The sequence below is a fragment of the Xiphophorus couchianus genome, chromosome 5 (assembly GCF_001444195.1).
Source record: "Xiphophorus couchianus chromosome 5, X_couchianus-1.0, whole genome shotgun sequence".
In the NCBI taxonomy this organism is placed as follows: Eukaryota; Metazoa; Chordata; class Actinopteri; order Cyprinodontiformes; family Poeciliidae; genus Xiphophorus; species Xiphophorus couchianus.
In genome coordinates, this window is record NC_040232.1 from 34,734,251 (window position 1) to 34,755,519 (window position 21,269).

At 40.5% G+C, this 21,269-nt stretch overlaps 1 long non-coding RNA gene across 1 annotated transcript; it reads right to left on the reverse strand.

The window, feature by feature from the left end:
* Positions 1–4,850: 4,850 nt before the first annotated feature.
* Positions 4,851–7,983, reverse strand: LOC114144356 (uncharacterized). Its single transcript, XR_003595475.1, has 3 exons — positions 7,800–7,983; positions 5,169–5,228; positions 4,851–4,999 (listed from the first exon to the last, which is right to left on the reverse strand). It is a non-coding gene; the product is annotated as an uncharacterized LOC114144356 (long non-coding RNA).
* Positions 7,984–21,269: the final 13,286 nt, after the last annotated feature.

Consider the following 21,269-nt stretch of genomic DNA (forward strand, 5'->3'; position numbering starts at 1 on the left):
TTTATAAAGTGCATCTACCTTTCAGTAAACTGAAATTACCTGCATTATCATTTCATGTCTGCATATTTCTGTCTGTCAGACCTCTCAGGGACTCTGACATCCTGACATTTCTCTCCATCTCACACCCTGCATAACCCACCATGGAGGCACAGTCACCCTCTCCCCGGAATATAATTATCAGCTCTTCCTCGGGAGTTGCTGCTATACGTCAAATTAAGGAATGTAATGAATGTTATTGAGGCCAGCACTGCGTCAGAGTGCAGAAACGTACCGAGAAGAACTGCTGATGAAAGGTGGGAAACGTTCCAAAAAACCCAGAAAACTCACATTTTATTCATGTTTTATTAGTAGTATTTTTTACAGTATATTTTCAGAAGCGTTATTGATTTGAATTAAGATTATAGCGGTCGCAGAGGCCAAGTCTCGGCAGGTAATCTAAAACGCGTTGAGCTGAAATGACGTTTCACCGCAGACTTTAGTCGGAGGCGCCGACAGGATGCGGCGGAGGAACTTCGTACGCTCCGTGTCTCTGACAGTGAGGACCCTGACAGGGAGCCGCTCCTGGGAATTCGCCTCTGCTTGAAGAATCAACAAGGGGAGAGCCACAGGGAAGACAGGCAGTTCAGCAGCTCTGCACCAGGAGAATGGCAACGTCTAAAAATGGTCCACCTGACGGATCAGGATACCTTGGATCACACCGGTATGAGCAGCAAACTGCTAAATATGGAGTCGCTCGGTGCGATAGGTTAATTGGGTCAGATCTTCTTTAGAAGCGCTTGCTCCTCTGGGTCCGTCCTCGGCCAGTTTCTAGTGTCAGAATCAGAGGAGGGACATGAATCCAGAGGCGCGGAGACAGGAGAGCTGAGGAAGGTTACAGAGGATGACGAGGTCGCAATTAGCGCTGCTGTCAATGGAGAAATGAGAACGTAAACTCATCTTGTGTGATCCACCAGTGGCAGGAGAATTTCACCCTAAAATATTCTTTGTTCTCCTTCCGTCAGGAAGACGATCCCCAACGTAGAGCTATCGATACTAAGGGTGCAGCGATTTATCGACCAGCCGATTCATCTGTGCCAATTTCCTCAATTGTGGGAGACGGGTGATCCTCCAATACTTACACATGCAGCTGATCTTATCACAAAGGTCGATGTCCTCCTCCGCTCTGCCTTTAGAGAGGTTTGGCTGACAGACCGGCCAGTCGGATTACATTTGCATGTTTGCTGTTAACAGTAGTCACCCCACTGTTGCCAAATCAATGACTTTCTTGCTATATTTAACGAGATTTCACATGAAAAGAATTGATATTCCAATTGAAAATCCGAATCGGAAGGTCAGGCTTTTTTAAAGATCGATAATCGTGATATGTCAGAAAACTGCAATCGGTGCCTAAGTGATACGGCAAAATGGTTTTAGTCAAAGTTCAGACCTGTATCCAGTTGAGAATGTGTCAAGATTTAAAATTTATAACTAGAGTTGCTCTGACTGAGCTTGAAATATTTAAAGGGGCAGTATTATGTAAAATTGACTTCTTTTTTTTTTAGCTTTACATTATGTTATGATAATGTAAAATATGTTATGTTAAAAACATACCTGGAGTGTAACTTCTTTCATGCATGATTATTGAGAAATCCTTTAATCTCCCGTGGAAACCATTCAGCTGTGCAAAACGCCCGGGTGGACCTAGCCCCGCCTTCGAGGACTAAGCTCCTCCTCAGAGCTGCCCTCACCTTGCGACTCCCCCACTCAGCTCCTTCAGACTAGCCAGCAGTAATCAGCAAACACCTGGTGGATCTGGGAGGGATCATTGGAGCTACTGCTCAGTGAAATGCTGGTAAAACGTTGTTAGAGAGGAGCCATGTTGTAGTGTCAGAATTTGTATTCTTGTTTCTTTTGTTTGCCTGCTTTTTGTGTTGAATCTGTAAATGAATCTATAAATTATTTATTGAAAAACATGAAGCAACATGCAAAAAATTGTAATTTAACATTTTTAGAAGTGGAAAACTTTGTTAAATGTTGAATATTACATGCTTGTAATATTGACTTTATTTCTTCTGCTTTAAAAGCTGGGATACGTTTACTTCTGTAACTGTTAACTTCAATGTATTACTGTTTAATTTTGGACTTTGTGTAAACCTACATTTACTTTAGTAACTTGTATTTTGTGATCACTGTTTGATAATAGAACAATATTTAATTCTTTTTTGCATTTTTTTTAAATGCTCTTATTTAGTTTATTTTTGGGCAATAACATTTTCTTCAACCATGCTGCTAGTTGCTGTTGGAATGTCTTTGTGTTTTCGTAGAAGAACACAAGGAGGCGCTGTTTACACATTAGAGATTCGTGCTTTTGGTTGCTCAAACTGACATAAACACATTAAAATTATACATGCAGAGAACATGTGCGAGTGTTCAGAGCTAAGTTGATCTGTTATTTTCAAAATGGCTGATGATAAAAAGTTGAAATCAAACTCCAAGGTATCAAAAAAAAAGTGTCATAGACACGAGGAAAGCCAGGGAAGTGAAATGTCAAACTGTTTTTTTTTTCCATTTGAAAACAAAAGAATTAAAGATCTGTCTCTATATATGTTAAAAATGATGTTCTCATATTTCTGTCTCAGACTGAGTTTGCCCTTGCTGCCACAGAGAGGCGCTGCTGCTCTGCTTCTGCCACACATGTGGGGCAGTGATCATGCTGCAGGACCAATGCACTTCTCCTTGACCTTAACCTGCTGCAGGGGTCGTCATCAAGAGCATCCTTCTCGTCATTACAGCAACTTGGGTCCTGCAGGTCAGGCAAGATGCATAAATTACCTTACACTGATTTCTGAACAGGCAGTATAGTGGCCCACTGTTGTCTTGGAGCAAAACGATTTCTGCGTGGAATTTGCATGTCATCCCTGTTCATGGGTTCCCTCAGGGCACCGTGATCGGGCTTTAGTCCAGAAACATGACGGCTAGGTTTGTCTTCTCAGGTACGAGTGCGTCTCACCAGCTGCGTTTCCATTACAAATGTGCACAAGATCTTGTAAATATATAAGAAACGCAATTAAAATTACATGTGAATAAGATAATTAGTTAAAAATCATGCCGCGCCATCATCCTACCACTTCCTGTCGTCGTCTGTCGTTTTTGCCAGTAGTAACATCCTTCAGTTTTGCGAAATACAATAATTTTGATACGGCCGACAAACCAATTTGTCCATTATCGAAAACCGTGTGTTTTTTCCCAAGACTGTCATGTTGAGATTAAGCAAATTTATTTTCATAATTACAATTTGCATAACTATGTGGTCAACGGACCACATAGTTATGGCAACATAGTTGTCAACGGACAACTACATCAGCAGTTGCCTTATGATGAACTGCTGACCTGCCAGCGTGAACCCCTCCTCAAACCAAAGGACCACTGGCGTTAGGCACCAACCCACTGCAGAGATAAGCAATTATAAACAATGAGCAAACTTCAATGAACAAACTTATTTCCATCTGGTATCTTAAGCCCATCTTCCATTATTGCAGAATATTAAGATTTCAAACTTTCGCTTGACATTTTGATCCACTTTGAATCCAGAGAAAATGAAAAGAATGCCCAGTAGTAACCGCATCGCCGACGGCGCATAAACCGATGTGCATCAAAAACACGGGCCGATACGCTGGCGTCCTGCGGCAACAAATCTTCCGTTAGAGATGAGACCCCAGATGAGGAAGCAGTCACAAACAGTGTTCGTTATTTAAGGCTGCAGCGTGTGATTGGACGGGCAAAGGGAGCGGAGGAGAAACGGAGGACAAACGAAATGAGCAGAGATGGGTTGATGGAAATGTTCAAACAGGGCGGCTAGAGTCACACAGATGGCCAGACACACACAGAAGGTCAATTATGAAGCTGTGGAGGAGGCAGAGACTGCTTGGAGTCGCTTGTCAAGAACTTGGCTTGTGATGTTGGTGTGAGCATACAGAGTGTGTGCATCTCAGGGTCACTATTAGGCGGTGTTTGTTGTTCCTTGCATGAATTCGTATGTCTGTGTTAACTGCTTTGCATACAAAAATGTGGGCATCGCAAAATAGTTCTGGTGTTTAAATAGAAATTCATGACTGGTTGGCCTCAACACTGCTCTGGGCGTGTCGCTGAGGGAGGAGGACTTTAATGACGACTATTTTCAGTAACAGGCAGGTGGTTTAAAATCAAGTCACGTGAATTGGTGAGATGTAAAAAGCTACTCGAGAGGAAAATATGTTTTCTACAACGTGTCAGTCCGCTTCTGCAAGAAAAGGTGCACAGTGAGTGGACAGCAGGAAAGCTGTAAAACTTTGGTTTGGCGCCCAACGTTTGAAATCTGATCTTCTTTCAAAGTGGAAGAAAGTGAAAATAACGATAATGCATATTTATGTCATAGATGTTGGAGACAAAAAATGCATTTACAAAGGAAAAAGCAGGATACTGGCTGTTGATCCATTTTTTGTCATCACCACTGTATAGCTGAGTTATGAATGTAATTAGCATTCAATGTTTAAAGGGGCATTTTCCTGTTAAGCAGGTTTTACATTTGAAAAATCAGCTCCTAAACAAGCCCTGGTCTGAGTAGCAGTTAGCTTGACTGCTGATCCGTCAAACAAAGACGACTTTAGTTTTAGTAAGATACCGACTCACCACAACCACAGTGGAAAAAAAAAATTACATTTCCATTTCAAAGTAACTGCATTGTCTCCTTTTCACATCCAACAGCTCAGAATATTAAGTCTCTTTAAAGTGTAAACTCAACTTTCTGGTTGCAATATTTCCTTTTTATTTCAGTAACAGTACGTGTGGGTGTTAAACAAATTCAATAAAACCTGCACCTTTTTCAGAAAACCAAGCGTTTATAGGATTTATCTACAACGTTTAAATGAAAAAGTTTATTTAAAATCATTACTAGACAATAAGTCGCTTGATTGTAGAAGGAAACTTTTTTGCTGTGAGACAGGCGGCCATCGCCCTTCTCTGATTTTTCAAACATCCACATCTGAAAAAATAAGAAATAAAAACAGAGACAAATCTGCTGTTGGAGTACAAAAGCTAGAAGCGGATATTATGTGGAAGAACCACACGCACGTGGACATTCACCATAAACACACAGCCCTTTTCCCCAAATAAACTCACACATACCCACTGAAATGATTCTGCGTCCTCACCTACACAGGAACCGTCTGTTTATGCTTCAGACAAACAGGAACACGGCAAATGATTTGGTCCTAGACAAACACAAACACGCACAAGAATAAACTCTTATCAACGAAAGATAGCATTCCTGACACCACACCTGAATAGGTACTTTAAATACCCAGAGACAACCAATACCCCAGTCCTTTAACCCATCTTTAAATTTTCCTGCTTCATCATAATGAAAAAATCTAGATTTTATTTATGCAAGTGGCACTTTTAGTAGGGTTGAACATCACTTGGGTATTTTTATTAGGTTTTATCTGAAGCCTAAAAACACAGTCGCTCCAAGATTCAAATTAAATTTACTAACAAATATTTAATTTTTTTTGTAAGCGTATGTCCTGTTATGCAGGAAGGAGATTCTTTACTACTTGTGCATTGTTAAGCAACACGGCTTCTTCTTCTTCAGTGTGTATTGGCGGTTGGCAAACAACAAAAATGGTGCCACCAGCTGGTATGGAGTGCTCAACACGTCAGATCGCATGACATTTGAAAAAAAAAAATAGACAGTTGGTGGCGGTAATATTTTCTTTAGTTGTTTACTAACCATCTTTATAACAAAGAAGAAGAAGAAGGGACTTTTCGACACACTGCATGTACAAGCAATTTTGCTTTGCAAAATTGGAGCAAGTTAGCTCCAATTTTTAGCCCTTGGTTTTTCTCTTAAGCTTAAGAAATGGAATAAAAATGATGGGGGGGACCATGTAAGAGCATAAAACCTTTCACTTTCATACGGAATGAAAGAATTCTCAATATAATTAGAAATAATTTAACTTGACTTTGCCATTTCATAAGTGGCTTGCATGCTCAAAAAGGTGTGAGCATCCCTGTTCTAATGTATTGTTCAGGTTCAAAATCAGATGATCCTGAAGACCCAGATTATGTGCTAGCCATATTTAATGTACCAAAGGTCAACACCAAACAGTTTTTGTCAAAGAAGAGAAGATACTGGCGGACGACAACTCCTGGATAAGACGACAAACACAGACTCGAACAAAACGCTCCAGTGGCCGATGAACCAGTGGACAGACACCACACAAGGCGCAAGGTGTGATTCAAAAGATGAAGACATTTTCAATCTAAGAAAGTCAACAATGGAACTGAACACAATGACTATTGATAAAGATGCACCAATCACATCACTGTTGAACCAGAACGTGTGTGTGTGTTGCCATTTGATATTTAAGGCTTCTGTTTTCTGTGTTTTCTGAAGTTTTCCTAACCATACATTGTGATTCAGTTATATTGAATACTGTTCTGTTACAGTCATGCAGTTTGAGTGTCGATGTGTCTTGATATGTAACAAACTTTTCAGAAGCAGCCTTTATTTTTAAGTGAAAGCACTTCAACGTTAAGGCACTACCAAAAAAACCCCAAAAAAACAATCAAACGCTTACGAGGATAGCAACAGCTGCAAAGACTTTTCAACCCTCGTACTGCGATAAATCAGAGCTATATGACCAACACGTCCAGGTGTTGGGTACAGGAGGTCTTCACAAACCCTGTAATGTACCTAAGCCCTGGCAGCTTCTGGAAACGTGGATGTAAACGTACCACTGCAGTACAATAAAAAAGAGACTAGAAGTTTAACTTTCATAGGAGATCTGTAAAGAGGAAATATTTGCTGTCTGAGAAAAAGTACAGCATTCCAGCTGAGAAGCACAGAGCTGGAAAGGTAGTAGTTCAGGGAATCCCAACCATGTCACCGTTACTGACTCTACCATAAAGTCTTTGGTCCAGAAGACAGCTCTTAGGGACAATTTCAGACCGAGAGAAAGAAAGAAAGAAAGATGATAAAAAACTAAGCTCAAGCAGAACTAGATCCTGTAGAATGAAAATTACCCAAAACATTTGAGTAAACCCACCAAGGTCTGGCTGAAAACTAAAGGAAATTGGGGCATAATAAAATGTTTTTTGAGACATTTTTATCTTACATTATGTACTTTAAGTTTTGATTAAGAGATTTCAGTTCTACAGGTGACGTTTTGATGAAACACGGGCGGAGTAATTAGTGGAAATAAGAGATACGTGGATGGATAGACTGATGTATTGACACATTGATAGCCGGATGGATGGGTTAATTTAGAGCACAGGTCTCAAACTCCAGTCCTCGAGGGCCGCTGTCCTGCAGTTTTTAGATGTGCCACAGGTAGAAAACGCTGGAATGAAACGGCTTAATTACCTCCTCCTTGTGTAGATCAGTTCTCCAGAGCCTTAATGACCTAATTATTCTGTTCAGGTGGTGCAGCAGAGGCACATCTAAAAGTTGCAGGCCAGCGGCCCTCGAGGACTGGAGTTTGACATCCCAGATTTAGAGGATAGGAAAGATACAAGTGTCTGGAAATATAAATATTTTTCTTTCTTCATATCCATCCAGACCTAAAATACTTAACTCAGACTTTCTACTTTTTCTGAGTTTTCCGGACTGCATTGGGATAACTGGTTCCCCCCTCCCAATGTGGTGCCGGATAAACCATTGTTGCTTCTACGCAACAAAGAGAGGAAAACCATTTCAGAAAAGTCCGTCCAACACACACAAGTGTGCGGTCTCTAACTGAACCAGGATGATGTGAAAACCGCTCATAAAGTTTGTGAATCACCTTGTCTGCGCCATTGTTCCAACGCTGTTTTATCCTGTCCACCGAACCGACAGCTATTTACACACTCACTGATACGCAAGTGGAGCTCTCGTCCAACATCCATCATTCTTATCATGTTTCCATTTTTTGTTCATGCTCGTCTGTCTCCCCGGTGCCATTTTTGTCTTCGCAATTGTCTGCTGCAAATCCGTTCCTCTGCCAACTCCCTTGCAAGTCGTGTTATCTGTTCGCCGTTTCCTCCTCGGTTCTACGCACCTTCTGCCATCAAAAACAAAGGGGGGAAAAAAAAAGGAAAGCCTTTGTACTTCAATGACTTTGCATTTGATGTCAGAACGGAAGCTTTTTCATGACTGTCCAGGCTGTAATTAGGGTTTGCCCGTACAAAGAGCCAATGCCCTTGATGGGGCTTGTGTGGATAAACTACAGAACGATTCACACTTCGGTGTTGTTTTAGAGTGGTTAAGTACTTGCGCCCCCTGACCAAGGTGTGTTTGAGGTGGTCTCCATGGCTTATACCTCACACAGCACAGCTGAGTCAACAGCCGTTTCATGAGGCTGTGATGGATCTCTTTGGTGATTAGGCCGCCATGTTTCTCACTCATTTTTGTCTCGCCACGATGATGTGAAGGACTTTACTGTAACTCCGCTTCCATTAACCATGTGGTATGGCACGTGTTGAAATTATGATGGAAACATGCCAATTTTGAAAAAGCTCATCACAAAGACGACTGGTACATCTACAGAGGACCCAAAAATTGTACTCAAGTAAAAGTAAAAAAGTATCCATCCAAGAAGTTACTCACGTAGAGTAACGGATCAAATTATCAATCGCTTAATATTTAAAATGTACATCATCAGATGGACCAGAATAAAATTTGAGTGAAAATGTTGGTATTTTAAGGACCAAAATGATAATAATTTACATGAGAAACAAAAATAAAATCGGGTAAAAGAAAATTTTTTAATATAAACCTTTAACAATAACTGCACGTGTGTGTCTGTGTCTGGTGAATTATTTTTGGTTGAATCTGTTCGTTCTTCATTCAGTGGGTAGAGAATCCAGACATTTTACTCAAGTAAGAGGAGAAATACTTCATCATAAAATTACTCAATAAAAGTAAAAAGTAGAGCATAGTAAAACTACTCCTAAAAGTAAAGTTTTTCACAAAACAAAAAAAAAGTTACTCACATACATGTAATTGAGTAAATGTAACTAGGTCCGACCCAACTCTGTACATCTGTTGATATTAAATGTACGTTTGGGTGAAATAGGTTTTTACTCAGATAAAATGGTCCAAACTTGTTTGCATCCAAACAGCACTATGAATATCATTGTGAGAAATTATTTTTACAAAAATGCGCAAAAAATGAACATTTGCTTTTATCTGTGTAAGGACAAGCTGGTTGATCATTTCTTACACTGAGTTTCTTTCCTGTTGAACGTCCTGTCATCAATCTGTACCTGCAGTCACCAGCTGACTCTCGAATCGTAAATGTCTTTAACTTTTCATTTAAACCCAACATCATCTCAGGTTTACTTTACACCAACACCACTTCTCCCTCTGTTGCTGATAGTGTAGCTCTGGTTGCCAGTTTATAAAGTCACACAGCACTGAAAGGTCAGTCACAGCAGCCATATAATGCGTCGTGCACATTGAGCAAACTGCTCCAGATTCACTGAGAGATCCAGGAGGAATCTCACCACGTTAATATCAATTTGATTTGCATGTGCTGTTTGTTTGCCTATTTCAACAGAGAGTTTTCTGTTGGAATTATGTTTTTTTTCTTAGCTTTTGAAACCCTCGTTTTTTATATGTAAAGAGTAAATTAGGTAGTTTTTTTTTTTTTTTTTACAGTAAATGTGGGTCCAAACCTATTTTTTACTCATACTAGTGAGAGTGACTACCCCAATAAGATCAGTAATGAAAAGTGGCAGAGAGCTAGTAGTTTCACAATGTAACTTATCAGTCAACCGGTGGTGAATTAAACGCAGAAATCTGACTGATGTCTATCTGTAAACATACCTTCAAAGTAATGGAAGGAAGTGGCGCGTGAAAGTTGTAAGCCATTCCCAAGCAGCTGTCAGAAAAAGATAAATCATGTAGAAAATACGAGGCGTGACGAGCTCATTCGAACAGTCAGATAACGTCCGCCATGTTCTGCCTTAATGTCTGAGGAATTTCTCTTTGTACTGTGTTGTAACGTCGCCTCTGCATGCAACTGTGTGTTTGCGGCAGATGTCGATGGCGTGCGCGTTTGCTCGTCTTGGGAAACCTGAGCCCACATGTGAACGCGTCAAGAAAGATAGAAAAATGCTACAGTTTTACTTTCAAAACATCCTGCGAAGGAAACCCGATGCAGGGAGTATACGATGAAACCTTCAGTGCATCCGAGAGGCGAAGGTGAGCGAGAGTGCACTCGTCCCCTATAATGACTTGATGGGAGACTGAAACTCTCCAGGCCGCCACCACTACCACCACACAGAAAACCATGAAATAAGGGTGTCGACATGCAAAACTGGTTTTACTTTAACATTGAAAGAAGTTTTTTTTTTTTTGTAGAAATGAACAGATAAGAGATGTGGAATCTGGTTTGTTGACATCAACGTTGTAAAAGGTGCCATTGTTTCAGCCGTTTTATCAGCTTGGACCCACATCAGGGCTGTAGCGAACTGATAACGAGTAAAGCACTTTTTGTGAAAAATGTGGCAAGCACTCGTGATTCTTCACCGTTCTTCTTTCAGTTTCATGTTGGTGGCTGTATTTTGAGAAAACAAATGTATAGATGCTATTTTTTTTTGTTTTTTTTTCCATTGCTGGCATTTCTTCAAGGTGTCTTACTTATTGTTGGGAGTTGAGTGGCAACTAGCAACATTTGCTGAGTTACATTCACTTGAGTAACCTTTTGTGGAAAATGTGCTTTTATATGCTGTTTGTTTATTTCACTTGAATAATTTTATTATGAAATATCGCCACTCTTCAAGTAAAATTTAGTGAAATGAATGAACTCATTCATTTGTGGCTTACCCTGGCGCTGTCATCGCTACACGCGTTTTAAACCACTACTTCACTTTTGCTTTAGTTACATCAGAAAAAAAAAAAAAAATCTTAAAAGTGTCTTTTTCATAGAAAACTGGTCATTTTCAGGTGGAATCTGTGCAGCACAAACGTCAGAGCAATCCTATATAAAACTGTGCGGAGGAACAAAGTTAGTGGGTCGAGCAAAACTGAGCTCCAACGCTGGAAACAGGTTGGCAAAGATCTGAACAGGGATGTTTTCAAGGTGTGGGAGTTGCAAATAAAGTAGCTCAATCATTAAAAGAAGTCAAAAAAAAAAGAAAAGCTCTGAGGCACTACTTGAGGTTAAATATTTACTCCCGCACATTTACACCCCCCACCTGAAATCTGCAGCCCTACTAGGAAAGCTAGTTCACTTGGTTCAAAGCTTCTTCTGATGCTCGCCGAGACCCAACGCCATCTGCAATGTGTGTTTGTGTCCTTTTTTTCTTCTTCTCCTTCTCCACAACGCGTGTCTGTTAGTCCGCAGTCTTTGATGTGTGTAGTATCGGTCTGGTCATGTCTTCCTTCGTCGTTATATCGCTGTGGATCTCTTGCCTGCGACATCTGGACTGGTGTGAAACAGCTGTGTCTGCTTTAAGTCCCCCTTAGGATTTATGGCCCACGTACAAACACACACACTCTCACGCACACACACATATTGACAGCTCCTCATATAACCACTTGTTCCTTATCTTTGCACCACATCCAGTGTCATGCTAACAGGTCTTTCACCGTGACGTTTCTCTTGGAGATCAGTTTTGGGAGTTTGAGGACGCGCTGAGAGACGCCAAGTGTTTGTCGGCGCGTTTAGGGAACAACTGACATTGCACGTACGAAAGTACATCTCGCCTTTTATGCGCGTTTTTAAGCCTGCAAGCACATACACGCGGACACTTGAAGTTTCATACGGTTTGTAGTTTTGCATCCCCATGGCAAGCATTCCTCAGCCTCTGATCTTCCACACTCCTCCTCTTTCCATCCCTCCGTTTCTCTCCTCCGCTTGTCGTCATCCTCGGGGCGACGGTTCATGTTCAAGAACATTCTAGTTTTGGTCCGTCGAGGGGGGAAAGCTGCATCCTTTCATCTTTTGCCCTTTTCTTCCTCTGTCGGTGGTTCTTTCGTTAGGAAGGGGTTTATTAATTTGCAAGATGATTTATGGGCTGATTTTTGGATGCAGGCTAAATTTTCGCAAAATGACTGAAGGAGATATTTATCGTTTTTACTCTCAGGTTACACTTCAGTTCCATGGATGTGAAGTCAGAAACATTGTTTTTAGATTACATAGAGTAACTCATCTGCGTCGCCTACTTTTTGGACAATAATCAATATAGATCAGTTAATCGCACGATAAGCTAAAACCAGCTCAATAATTTCCATTTGCACGATTTGCCGTTTTTCTCTTTTCTACCGAAAACTGGATGGCAAAAATCTTCAGTCTGACGCTTTGGTCTCAACTCGCCCTTTTTTTTTTGAAGGACATTTTTGTTTATAGAGACCTCATAATTCATTTTCCTGTTGTTTCATTTATTTTGGATATGTAAAATGTCTTCCAGTTCCAGTGTTAAATGTTCATTAGAAATGAAAGTTTATTGGTCCTTGAGAATGTGTTCTTGCATTATTATGTCACTCTCATTATATTACTTGAAAATGGTCCCAAAAAACAATATTATCGTTTATTGTGGTGACTTCAGGGACAATTTATTGTCCAGTAAAATTTGTTATCGTGACAGGCGTAGACACACGTTTAATATGATTAGTAAATCCCTTGTTGTCTTAGGATTGGTTCTTCTAAATAAAGGGAGTACAACCTGTTGTGTTGCTGATTTAAAAGGCCTTTTTGACGGTGGTATTGAGGAGGTGCAGGTTAAAAATCACTGAGTTTCCAATATAAAGGTTGTTGAACATAAACATTCAGATTCTACCAAGAAACCTCCAGTCCAGACTCACTTCATCCGGGCCAAAAAGACATTTTTCTCATGCTGTAAGTGAAATAATCTGCCAGCTGGAACTAATACGTTTTCATCAACATGAAGGAATTACTGAGTTAAACAAGCTTCCTCTTAGTTAGTTTTATCTTATTTCAAGTGAACAAAGATATTTTGTTTTAGAAACTACACAAAAATACTTGATAAGATTTTGTACTTTTGTAGCGTTCTGGAGCGTCAAAACAAGACAAAGGGATACGCAGCAAATTCTAGTATTTCCCAGAATAACATTCCCTAAGCTGAATGTTGCAGATTTAAAAATAAAATAAAATAAAGAAAGATTGTTACAAATTACTGGTACAATATGTTATCTTTATTGCAGTTGTACAATAACTTCTTCTTTCCATCTCTGACATTTAGTGTTCCAATTTATGAAGACTTGAGGTGTTTTTTTTTTTTTCCACAGGCATGGAGGGAGTTACTCACTAATTGGAAACTGCTCCTCTCCGTGTGTACGTGCACGCTGGCGGTGCGGCGCAAGATTGACTGCGTCTCCCATTATAGCCACAGAGCAGTGATTAGTCTTGTCTGTGAGCTGATTAATATTCTCCAGAGATGCCGGCTGAGGTGAGGAAAATGATTATGGGAGGGACAGATAATGGGAAGATAATGCCCCCATGGATCACACTGTCAGAACGGAGAGAATGTGGGAGGGAGGAGGTGAAAGGGGCAGAGGGAGAGAATTATGCAGGTGCATTGAGCAGAGCGTTTCTTCTGAGGAATTTACAAACAGAGAGGGAAATGTGAGCGTGATGTATTTCGTCAGATCAACAGGATTAAATAAGCAGAGATGCAATAAAGCACTTTTATTTTGTTTGTTTTACTCAAGTTTAGCCAGTTATCGGGTGTTCAGATTTTCCTTCATTGTTGAAAGGAAAAAAGAAAGACTTGACAGGTTTGCACAGAACCATGACTTCAGAACGCCACGGTGTTTCTTAGCACCAAAGTTAAGATCCGTTATCAACAAAACTTTCAGGTTGAGTGAGAAGAACGTTGCAAAATCTTGTGCCAAAGCTTTTCAGACACGACGGAACCAGCTCCCGGTTTTAGTTTGTGAGGCACGCGCCCTCTCTGTTTAGGCCTAAAACATTTCTTCTTTTTTTTGTTAAGCTTATCGATAGGGTAGCATAGGTTATCTTGAGTTATGCTTCTATAAGCTAAAGAAGATAAAGACATAATGAGTTTAATCGCCTGAACATCGCCTTCCTACACAGTTCTGCTCGATTCTCACTTCCCCTCAGTGCCCCATCTTTGCTTTCTCCCATTGAGCTGGATTTCTTTGGTAGAATTTCAAGATGTTTGTTTACCAGGAATTTCCGGTGAGCTTCATAGCGTCTAACTGACGCATTACGTACGTTGGGGCCAAATGTTAGCTAGCGGTTGTGTAAAAGAGGTTACACAGAAATCCGCTGCCTCTCCACATTTGGTAAAACGGTAAAAAACTAAACAAATTTGTGTCACATTAATTACACAAAACAGTTACAAGTTGAGGGACTAACGCTACATTCACACTGCGGATCCTGATACTCAATTTGAGTTGTTCTGGTGATTATTCACATTTTACTTTTGAATGCATTTAGCTGCACGCGTTGACGGGTTGATCTGTTTTTTGTGTTAACCAATTAAATCTGTGGGCGTGCTGCCATGCTCCCAAGTGTGAGTAATAGTACATTTCTCATATTGAAACCTATTCATTGGGGCAGAACAGAGTCATATATGTTAAATACAATTTCTAATTTTTATTTTTTTAAAACTACCTCTGGAGGATCTCAAATATTGACACTACAGCAAACAGTCACACAATCTGTGTTGACTGTGTGGGAGACATTTACAAAAGGGAAAGAAGTTGCTTTGTCTCTTTGCAAGAAATGTGAACGATACAGTTCCTGTTTTCTACTGAAACAACAATTCTTTTTTCTAACTTGAGATTATATTAAGATTTCCCTTCTGACCTCCGCATGGTTGTTTTTGTGGTGAGATTTTCAGTGAGTGATAGATGACCTCACCCCTGCCACTGTTTCATGAAATATGTGCATAGCTGCTTTTATTTATTCATTTCTAACCAGCACTTCATAATTGACCTTTTGTTTGTGCCTGGCCGTCTGTACGACTGTGGCTCTTCAGTCTGAACGTTGGAGTCTTCTTGGGGAGGGAAAGTGTGTGTGCTGTTCATTGTTTCCCGTCACTTCTGCATCCATCCCTCCCTCCCTGGTTTTGGTTCCTTTGCTCGGGTAAGAAAAGCGCTGGAATTTGAAACATGCGGTTTGAACTTCCTTTGTTTCCCCTCTGGTCGCTAAGGTAGCACTTCCTGCCAGTGGAGCTGTGAAAACCTGTGTGTCACTGGCAAAAATCTACTATGACAAAAACAGTAATAACCATACAAACTTTATGCATCTAAGTGAAGCATTTAAAAACATGCAAATTCAATATTACTTCAGAAAACAAGATTTTGTGACCACAGGATAACAAGATTCCATATTTATCCAATCAATGTGTTTTCTAACGTTGATCCATTTGAAAACATGGAGTCCATGCACACATCAAAACGATTCAGATTTAAGAATACTTTATTGGAATTAAATGTTGTTGTAACTGGGCGTGCCGTGGTGGCGTAGCGGTTAGCACGACCCGTATTTGGAGGCCTCGAGTCCTCGACGCGGCCGTTGCGGGTTCGACTCCCGGACCCAACGATATTTGCCGCATGTCTTCCCCCCTCTCCTTCCCCGTTTCCTGTCAGCCTACTGTCATATAAGGGACATTAGAGCCCACAAAAGACCCCCTGGAGGGGTAAAAAAATAAATAAATAATGTTGTAACTCACGTTACACAAGGTTCTTTAAAAGGTTGTTGTAGATGCCATTGACTGTGGGCAGGAAGGCTCTCCTGCAGCGGCCTGCATAACAGCAGGTGTGAAAAAGCCTCTGACTGAAGAAGCTGTTTTTATATGACAGTCTCATGAAGAGGATGCTCAGGATTGTACATAGTTTTCTTGATTTTGTGTAAAATCCTTCTTTTCACCATCGTCTCCAGAGGTTCCACAGTCATTCCCGGACAGGAACAGAACAAGTCTTCTTTATCAGGTTGTTGAGCCTGTTGCTAAAAACGGTGCTGCCCCAGGAGATAATGTCAGAAGAGATTACGCTCGACAACAGAGTTATCAAATATGTAGCATCTTGTTGCAAACCTCGAAGGACCTTACCTTCTTCAAGAAGTACAGTCTGTTCTGTCCTGTCTTGTAGACGGCTTCACTGTTGCATCTTCAGTCCAGAAGAACACAGAGATATGTATATCCCTCAACCACCTCCACTTCTTCTTCCCTCATGGAAATACGGTTTTATTTAACCTGGTTTGTCTTGAAATCTACAGTCACCTCCTTTCATTTGTTCACATTCAAGATCAAATGATTGATCTCACTCCATGCCCCAAAGCTGTCCACCAGATCTCCCTACTGAGATTCTTGTTCGTCTCCGACAAACACAACAACCGCAGAGTCATCTGAGTATTTCTGCAGATGACAGAAGTTGGACTTGGGCTGGAAGTCTGAAGTGTAGAGAGTGAAAAGGATTGGTGAGAGTACAGTGCCCTGTGGCGCTCCAGTGGCGCTGACCACCTGGTCTGGTTAGACACACGGTCCTTCAGTCTAAAAAGCTGTGGCCTGTTAGTGAGGTAGTCATGGATCCAGGCGATTGTTGAGGCCTCCACCTGTGTCTTCTGGACTTGCGTGTGGCAAGAATTGTTATTCTTGCCACACGCGATGGCTTATTTCCTTTACCTTTGGGCAGGGGTCTCAAACTCCAGTCCTCGAGGGCCGCAGTCCTGCAGTTTTTAAATGTGCCACAGGTACAAAACACTGGAATGAAATTACTTAATGACCTCCTCCTTGTGTAGATCAGTTTTCCAGAGCCTTAATTACCTAATTATTCTGTTCAGGTGGTGCAGCAGAGGCACATCTAAAAGTTGCAGGACTGCAGCCCTTGAGGACTGGAGTTTGAGACCCCTGCCTTAGGGCAAAAAGGGTAAAAAACAAGAATAAATCTGACTTGAAGCCAGCTGTCATAAGTCAAATTTGTAACTTCTGTTTTGAACCAACCACATGCTTTAGCCCAATTAGTACATGCTTGTGCGTTTCCTCGTGTGATAAACAGGAACCCACGGCACACCTCCTCTCCGAGTTTCCACTCACTGCTCTGATCTCACGTGGCTGATATGCATTCACACGCTTTTAAACGCCGCGTAAACATTCTTATTGTGAAACGTTATGTTGGGATCTGGAAACGCCGACATAAAAAAAAAAAAAGTCACAAATGTGAAGCTATTATAAATGCAGTGCACACATTGGTACTCTGTGTTTGGGTTATTGTCTTCTCTGTTTTGTTTTGTTTCTTCGGGTTAAAGTTTAGGTCGAGGTGCTGAATCAGCACCAAGCAGGCAGTGGTTTAAGTGAAGAGAGAAGTCGACCCGCGGTGAAAATGGAGCGCCACACGCATAGGAGGGGGCGCGACAGGGCAACATGCATGGCACAATAACCGATGGGCTCGGACAGACGGATTACAGAGTGACCCGGAGTGCAGGGGAGAGATCAGGGTGATTAGAGAGAGAGAGAGAGTGTCGAGAGTTTAGGTGGAGCTGACAGCAGAACCAAAGAGTGCGTGATGACAAGCTGAGAAGATAAACAACAGATGGTTACAGAAATATTCAAGTAAAGTATTCGAATTGCTCCGAACCAGGGAGACGATGCACGTTAAAATCCTTTTCTGTTCTTAGAATTTCAGATGTGGTTGGTGATGTCATTAAAAAGCCCCTCTTCAGCCAACCTGCCCCGGTGAGAGCGAGCACTCTGAGAGTTTTAGGTTGACCGTTTGATCTCTGGAACCTCGAGTGAAACTCGCGTGATATGCGAATGTTGGATACGGTCAGCGGTGCTATTTTCATGTCGCAGCCGGTTCTTCTGAGTCTCTGCTGCAGTAGCAACTCCACCAGTGGTATAATATCCTCACTTTCCTAAAATAATGACCTAAAAATTTATAATCACCAACTCTTTCTTTCCAAAATATGTTTTAGGCAAAAAAAATTAAATAAATGACTTTTGGCAAAAAATGACTTGGCCCATTATTCTAGGAAGGTGACTATACGCAGCAACATCACATCTCCAGGATTAGAAAGAAAGGTATAACCAGAGGCCGCGCTACGTAGACTTTTGGTTGTCCATCATTTTGACTGACAGCATCCAAAAAGAAAGTAAATAAATAAAATCTGTCATATTCTCTTTTTACCCATCAAATTCTAAATATTAACAGCGCTGGCCAAATGAATTTACCAGATTAATTTGCAGGATTGACACTAAAACATGATGAAGTTCATTAGGCCAAAAAAAGTGACATCATGTAACAATTCAAGAAATCCAACATTTATCTTAAGTACATTTTGTAGTTGGAGAATAACAAAATCTCTGATAAGAAATGATGTTTCTTTTTTTAAAAATCTGCAAATCCATGAGTGCAACACTCATTGGCAACCCTGCCAATTCCCGTAAATGTAACTTTAGCATTTTGTAACACTTACTTTGCATGTTTGAATGAACCCGACTTTTGAAGAACAACATAATGAATAATGCAGGATTTATTGTTTGGGTCCTGAGGTTACAGAGGCGACGTGACGCCTGTCTTCACCTACTGTTCAGTGTTGGAAGGACAAGAGAGCACACGATTCATGTAAGGAAGATGTGTAACGACTGCCTTCAGTCAACAAGTGGCTGAAAATATCTAGTACGTTCAAACTGCACGTATCTGAAGTCAGAGAAATGACAAAACCTTTTAGGACAACTAGAAATGTGGCAATGAAAGTTTGGACGAGGACTGGGATCCATTTTACCTTCACCAGATTTTAAAAGAAAAGAAATCTGTAAAGCAAACTGTCAGAGTTCAGTGTGAGATTATGTTTTCACAATAAAGTAAAATAAAATCATCTGAACCAATCAGAAGACGTTTCCTTTCAGTTGATGAGAATATGGCTGGTATGTGAGCGAAATCACTCATGAACTCGCGTCATTTATTGATTCGTTTACAACGTATTATGTGTTGGTTTACAGTGAAATTAGCCACAGATGAGGTGGAATTTCTTCTCTTTTCAGCTTTTCCATGTCACTTGTTTCGTCACTACATGTGAAGAGTGAAGTGTTTGTGAAGTAGGGCGTCAGCGGTCAAGTTTTGTGTGGGAAACATAAAATGGTTGACCTTAGTTCTACTTCCCAAATGCACATTTGGGAATAATGATGAAATCTGACAGATTTGTAAGAAATGAGTGCATAAGAGTAATATTTTTATTTTTTTTTCTAAATCACAGACTTCTGCAAAAACAAAAAAAAGTTGCCGTATTCTGAGGATGTACGCGTGTTGCAACACGAATGTTGCAACATCCCTCGTGGAACCAGAGTCGAATATAGTTCTGGTCAATCCTGGCGTTCCGCTTTCAGGGTTACTTTCTTCATCTTTGCACACATGCAGAGCAGCATGAGGAGAGGAGTCTGATTGGAAGAAGGGAATACAGAAAAAGAGAGAGAGAGAGAGAGAATTAGATTTTAAAGCTTTGTGAAAAAGAACACAAGAAGCATGAACTCTGTGTTTCACTTCTGTGCATCTAAAATGGAAATCTGGAAGCCAGCTAATGTCTGGTTACTGTAACCACAACTCCCGAAACAAATAATGTGGCTAAAAATAAAAATGCGATTCCTCTGATTTACTGGCTGCTCCACATTTCCAACTTTTCCCATTGGAAAGACTTTAAAAAATGTCAAAAAAAAAAAAAAAAAATCAACTGATTTTAAATCAATTATGGGAAAATCTAAATGTGACCAAAACCTCAGACTTTTTTTTTTTTTTTTTTTTTGCTAGAAAGAAGATTTAAGTTTTTATCATGGTCTTCATAACGGCTTCAAGATTAAAACAGAATGTGCTCACACCTTGACAAATTTTTTAATTAACTACATTACAGTAGTTTTAGCTGTACATTGAAATCTGTTACAAATGATAAGTCATGAATGTTATACGTGCTAATTGAGGGACTACAGAAGAAAATCTGCCTCTTTGGATAAATCTGATGCATTCACAATGATCGATATGCATTATCCCCTTTGTGAAATAACTCCCATTCACTCATTCATGATGTCGGCGCTGCGCAGACGCTGTTGGGACCCGGTGGTGACACAAAGGGCGACAGATAACCGTTGTTGATGATTTTCTCCCGTGAGCGTAAACATGAGTCGAGCTCCTATCAAGATCATAACAGGAAGCGGCGCAGGAGGATGTGCAGAAATATTGAATGCCGAGCTATTGTGCAACACGGTCTTGCGCCATGTTTGTCATCACTTGACTGACAACCCGGGTTCTTTGTTTTCAAAGCTTTTTGTACTTATTTGCAGAAATTAGGGGGAGAGACGGACGTTTTGATTTTTGAAAGATTTTTGGGAAATGAGATCATTTGGACAGAGCCGTCACTGTCTCACACAGTGGATTACTGAACAGTTTGGACTGAGGCTCTGGTTGGAGCTCATTAGTCATATGAACTGATTCACAGGATTTAATAACAAAAACTTGATTTTCTAACTAACTAATCTTAACTGTGCAGTAATGAAGCTCAACACGTAAAACCTGCACCGTCATTCAAAGCTTTATATATATATATATATATGATTGGGGTTTTTTTTGTTGCAAATATTTTTTTTCCCCAGAACAAGTAGGCATAGGTTATTACGGAAATTCAAAATTTTTTTAGAAGATGATTTTACAGTTTAGACATTTTCTAAGACGTATCAGAGACGGCGTGATGTTCTGAAGTTGCACAACTGAGCTGTCAGTTTAGCGAAGGCCTGGGAAAAACCCTGAACTTTTCCAAGAGCTAAAAAAATGTCTGAATTTTGCTTGTTGCGTAAACTTCTGAATAGGACAGTCTCGGCTTCGTCATCCATCAACTCTCTTTTTATGATAATCGTAAACTCAATATGCTACAAAAAGTTAGCATGCCTGCTGCAGACCTGTTTACTTTAAGTTCAGCATAAGGCTTCGAATATCCTTTTAAAATAGGTGAGCATAAGGACAACAAATGTTTTGTGGCAAAGCACCTTTACGACAATACTTCAATATAGAAAGTAAGAGACATACTTATTCTCACTGTGTTAAAAAATATTGCTTTAAATCCTGTTAGCTGTACAGTGTTTTACTAGCCTGGCCACTGCCTTGCTACGCAATTCTGCTCGATTCTCATCTCCCCTCAGTCCTCCGTCTGGGCTTTCTCCCATTGATCTGGATTATTCTGGAAAAATTTCAAACAGACCAATCAGTGAGCAGAACAAGTTGTGAAAGATGACGCTGGTTTTCTGCACTGTTTCAGAAAGAATCGCAGTCGGCCTGTAGTTTTAGCAGTGGCAGCAGA